This window comes from Delphinus delphis, chromosome 19 (assembly GCF_949987515.2).
Source record: "Delphinus delphis chromosome 19, mDelDel1.2, whole genome shotgun sequence".
Classification (NCBI taxonomy): Eukaryota; Metazoa; Chordata; class Mammalia; order Artiodactyla; family Delphinidae; genus Delphinus; species Delphinus delphis.
The window spans coordinates 37,609,105-37,615,104 of NC_082701.1; positions in this window are offsets into that span (position 1 = coordinate 37,609,105).

Here is a 6,000-nt window from a genome sequence, read left to right on the forward strand (position 1 = left end):
CATGAGCACTTGAGAAGAGTGTATTCTGTTGTTTTTGAATGCAATGTCCTATAAATATCATTTAAGTCCATCTTATCTAATGTGTAATTTACAGGTTATGTTCCCTTATTTATTTTCTTTTTGGATTGGGTTTTTTTTTTGTTTTTTTTTTGATATTGAGCTGCTTATATATTTTGGAGATTAGTCCTTTGTCTGTTGCTTCATTTGCAAATATTTTCTCCTTTTCTGAAGGTTGTCTTTTTGTCTTATTTATGGTTTCCTTTGCTGCGCAAAAGCTTTTAAGTTTCATTAGGTCCCATTTGTTTATGTTTGTTTTTATTTCCATTTCTCTAGGAGGTGGGTTAAAAAAAATCTTGCTGCAATTTATGTCAAAGAGTGTTCTGCCTATGTTTTCCTCTAAGAATTTGATAGTTTCTGGCCTTACATTTAGGTCTTTAATCCATTTTGAGTTTATTTTTGTGTATGGTGTTAGGGAATGTTCTAATTTCATTCTTTTACATATAGTTGTCCAGTTTTCCCAGCACTACTTATTGAAGAGACTGTCTTTTCTCCATTGTATATTTTTGCCTCCTTTGTCATAGATTAGGTGACCATAGGTGTTTGGGTTTACCTCTGGGATTTCTATCCTATTCCATTGATCTGTATTTCTGTTTTTGTGTCAGTACCATATTGTCTTGATTACTTGATAGCTTTGTAGTATAGCGTGAAGTTGGGGAGCCTGACTCCTCCAGCTCTGTTTTTCTTTCTGAAGATTGCCTTGGCTATTCGGGGTCTTTTGTGTTTCCATACAAATTGTAAAATGTTTTATTCTAGTTCTGTGAAATATGCCATTGGTAATTTGATAGGGATTGCATTGAATCTGTAGATTGCTTTGGGTGTTATAGTCATTTTCACAATATTGATTCTTCCAAACCAAGAACATGGTATATCTCTCCATGTGTTTGTGTCATCTTTGATTTCTTTCATCAGTATCTTATAGTTTTCTGTGTACAGGTCTTTTGCCTCTTTAAGTAGGTTTATTCCTAGGTATTTTTTTCTTTTCTTTGCAATGGTAAATGGGATTGTTTCCTTAATTTCTCTTTCAGATTTTTCATTGTTAGTGTATAGGAATGCAAGAGATTTCTGTGCAGTAATTTTGTATCCTGCAACTTTCCTAAATTCATTGATTAGCTCTAATACTTTCTGATGGCATATTTAGGACTTTCTATGTATAGTATCATGCCATCTGCAAACAGTGACAGTTTTACTTCTTTCCAATTTTGGTTCCTTTCATTCCTTTTTCTTCTCTGGTTGCTATGGCTAGGACTTCCAAGACTATGTTGAATGATAGTGGTGAGAGTGGACACCCTTGTCTTGTTCCTGATCTTATAGGTAATGTTTTCATTTTTTCACCCTTGAGAATAATGTTTGATGTGTGTTTGTCATATATGGCTTTTATTATGTTGAGTAGATTCCCTCTATGCCCACTTTCTGGAGCGTTTTTCTCATAAATGGTATTGAATTTTGTCAAAAGCTTTTTCTGCATCTATTGAGATGATCATGTGGTTTTTCTTCTTCAATTTGTTTATATGGTGTATCACATTGATTGATTTGTGTATATTGAAGAATCCTTGCATCCCTGGGATAAATCTCATTTGATCATGATCCTATTAATGTGTTGTTAGATTCAGCTTGCTAGTATTTTATTGAGGATTTTGCATCTATGTTCATCAGTGATATTGGCCTGTAATTTTCTTTTTTTGTAGTATCTTTGTCTAGTTTTGGTATCAGGTTGATGGTGTCCTCATAGAATGAGTTTGGGAGTGTTCCACACTCTGCAATTTTTTGGGACAGTTTGAGAAGGATAGGTGTTAGTTCTTCTCTGAATGATAGAATTAGCCTGTGAAGCCATCTGGTCCTGGATTAGTCATCTTTATTTAACCAGACTCCCATTGTTTTTGTTGTACAAGTTCTGACTTAAGTGAACATTAAGATAATGCCATCAGTTCCAGTTGATGTAATATGCAAATTTGTGAACTTCTGTGCACATTACTCCAAAGGTGAAACAGGTGTCATGAATTGTTTCCCAAAATGCTTATCTCGGTGCTATGGGGTTGTCTCCTGCAGCTATGCCCCCATCTTCAATCCCCCATAGCAGACCCCACTCTGCCAAACACAAGCTGTGTATACAGGTGGGAAGCACACACTCTCTGACCACTGGCCCGCTGTGCCCAGGATCTCCCTAGGGTATCAATGAAAAGAAAAGCAGATGGGTTCTCATTGGATCAGGACAGGGAGGAAGAGGGTGAGGTGGGGAAGAGAAGGCAGTGAACTAAATATCAGATGTGCAACCTCTATCTCTTTATCACGTTCTCACTTTGCTTGGAGATCAATTACATAACAAGTTTATATGCTCTAAAGTCAAACGTGACATTGATTCCAAAACGAGTTTTATTTCCTCACCTGAGTGGAAAGTCCCATATTGACACACATCTGTTACTTGGCGCCCTTCTTATAAATTAATGGCTCTTTCCGTCAGGGTCTGCATGGTGATGAGAGCAGGTGGTTTTCAGTAACAGAGTCAGGTTCCAGCTGCATGGTTTGAAATTAAACTCCAGGGTGCAGCTTGATCGCAAGCAAGTCACTCGCTCCAGGCTAATGAGAGCCCTCACCACCACCCCCAGGAAAGGTGCTCTGGGAAGTTCTCCCTCATTCTCCCCTTCCCACAGTCACCCCTTCCTGAGCAGAGGTCCTTGGTAAGGCAGAAAATGAGCCACTTTGCTAAGATAATAATGCCGCTAGGTTCTCCTGTAAGAGGCTGTAGATAATAGCAAAGCAAAAGTTTTTGGCCTTAGGGAGGTTTCACTCTGACAACACAGCATGACCTGGGTCTGGGGCTATGGGGAGGTCCTTCAGGATGGAGCCAGGGCTCTGGAGAGAAGTGAGAGCCTAGAAAAACCAAAAGCATCCCAGAGTGGGAAGCGGTCAGATAGAGAAGAGCCTCCCAATCATCTAGCAATGAGAGTTCAATGTGGACTGAGAGGTGATGACATGGAGCAGCAAAGAAACAGGTTTTACCCTCTGAACTCCATGTATTTTTCTTGGTTAGCTGCAGGTAAGACTTTCTTTCTGGCAATAGTTCATATCAGCACACTGCTACAGATGTCATGGGCATTACCAAGTGTTCCATCCTGTTGTGACTCTGTTGGCCTTTCTCTGACAGCCCATTGAGAGCCCAAGAATGACAGCATGATAATAATAGTAACAGTAGACAGGCATTTCATGTCTATTGCATGTCACACGCTGGTCTAAGGGTTTTACACATATTTGATCATCTAATCATCTCAGTAGTCTTCTGAAGGGTACCGCTATTATCCCCATTTCACCATCGGGGAACTGAGGAGCAGAGGGGTTAAGGAATTTGCCCAAGGCCGCATAGCTAGACAGTGAGTGAAGTTTAAATTCAAAAACCCAGGCACTCTGGCTCCAAGAAAAGACCATGGGCCAGGATCAAAGCTGAGGAGTAGAGCTTGTGGCCATGTCAAGGAATTTGGAACAAGGAGACAAAATGAAAAGGAGAGAAGGTCAGAGGCAAAAGTGAGCAATGAGGGAGGACTTGAGTGATTACCTGGAACATTCTCAGGCATTCAGGACTTGTTTGGGAGGCATAAAGGAGTATGGGGCATGGTGTGTGAATGATTCCACCTGGCTTAGTGGGCCAGGAGTAACAGGTAAACTGTATAAGCATCACCCATTACATTAGGGAGTGAGATACTGACTGACTGGTTCCCACCTCTCAACTCACTGCCTCTGCATGTGACCTTTTACCCCTCTCTAACCCTCCCACTATGGTGACTAGGAAGAGCCCATCAATTAAGCAACAAAGATAAACTGAGAGCCTCCCGTGAGCTATGCTATGCACTGTCCTAGAAGCTGGAGCATACAGCAGTGAACAAGACACAGTCATGCCCTTAACGTGCTTGCATTCAAATGGGCTCAGAGAAATAAATTTTGAACTAGAGAATGAGTGAGTGAATGGGGAAAACACATCCAAAAGGATGCTTTGAAAATAAAAGTCCAAATATACTCTAGAACAAGACAATATTTTTACAGCCCTCTGGGCCAATCTGTAGGGAATGTCAGTGTTAAGGAAACAGGTTTGATGATTTCAGGGAATTTTCTTGCATGTGGTACAATAAGTCATTTAAGGTTTAGCTTAGACACCAATAAATTGTCCCAACAAATTCATCATAATCAGTCATTTGTATCAGCCTTCATGAATCCCATATTTTTAAGTGATAGTATTTGAATGCACATTGCAAATTATGGTGCCTCCCTCAAATGATATCTTAAAGTTCATGATAATTTTCAGTGACAGCATTTGTGTGAGTGTGTGTGTCATTTCCTCACTTACATATTCAACAAGCAACCACTGACAACAACTGCTCTGTACTGGGCACTTGGCATGCAGTGGTGAAGAAGATAAAGTCTTTGCCCTCAAGGATTCATGGTAGAGGGGGGACACAGATGAGGAGCAGACAATTACAATACAGCAGTTAACACAGCACTGGGTGGACGAGTACCCAATACTAAGGAGGATGTGGACTTGAAGATAAGGCAGACTGCATGAAACAAATGACATCTGAGCTGAGACCTGCAGGGTTTACAGGAGCAGACAATAAAATACCCAAATAAAGCACATGCTATCACTTCTGGAAACAATAAGCACTCCAGATTCAAAAACCTAGGTTTGAATTCTAGCTGACCACTTGGGTGTTGTTGGGGAAATTCCTTCATTTATTTGAGCTTTGCTTCCCAATTTATGAGATGAGCCTAGTAACATTTACTTTGCATGCTCAGTTTAAAGATTACTTGTAAATTGCCTAGCACAGTGCCTGGCACACAGTAAATGCTTAATAAGTGAGAACCATTGTTTTTATGTTAGTGGGAAGTCCATAAACCTTCATTCCTTTCAACAGAGCAGGAGTAACCCTGAGCTGACTGACAGGCATGAGGCAGTGAGGGAAAAGAAGGTAAAAAACATTGCCTTATTTCTTCATTAAAACCTGGCTTCGTTTTGGAAACAAGGAGATTTTTCCTCCCTCTCCTCCCATATGCAGTGATTAAATAACTTATTCCAAAGTAGGAGAAATGCCACTTCTCCCTCCAATAAATAATAAGCTAAAATTTTCCTACATGCTCCAGGCCACTCCCAGTCTCATCTTTGTAAGCCAGCAGGAAACCTCTCCTGAGTGCAGAGGGAAACTGTAATTGAATAATTTGGCATGAAATTGTGGAATGCATCATAATAAATCAGACCTACTCCTGCAACCTCAAAGAAGCAGGCACCTAAAAGACCCCAATGCCAGATCTAGCTGGGAGGGCCCAGCTGCTGAGGCCACAGGAGATTATGTGCACATCTACACAGTTGGCAAAAATTGTACTTCTTGGCATTGCTAAAAGGAAGGATATTGAGAGGTCATCCCACCCATCCTCTGGCTCCAGGTAGCCCTGCATTGATCTGTTGGACACAAATCGAGCCTTTGTTGTGTTCAAAATGCACTTAGGAAAGAAGATTCCACTGGCAGCAAAATCAGATAGTAGGAAATGCAGAGGCTCTGAGTCTGACAGTCTTGGGACCAAAGCTTTGTTCCATCTCTTACTAGCTGTGTGTTCTTGGGCATGTTACTCAACCCCATTGAGCTTTCCTTGTTTGTAAAAACAGGGATTACAAGAACAATACTGTATTAGTGTGCTACTGCTGCTATAAAAAATTGCCACAAATTTAGAGGCTTTAACACAGATTTACTCTCTCACAGTTCTAGAGGTCAGAAGTCTAAACTTGGATTCACTGGGCTAAAGTCAAGGTGTCAGCAGGACTGGTTCCTTCTGGAGGTTCTGAGGGGAAGATTCATTTCCTTGCATTTTTCAGCTTTTTATAGCTGTTAATATCCCTTGGCTTGTGGCCCCTTTCTCCACCTTCAAAGTATATCACTCCAATCTTGACTTCATCCCATAACC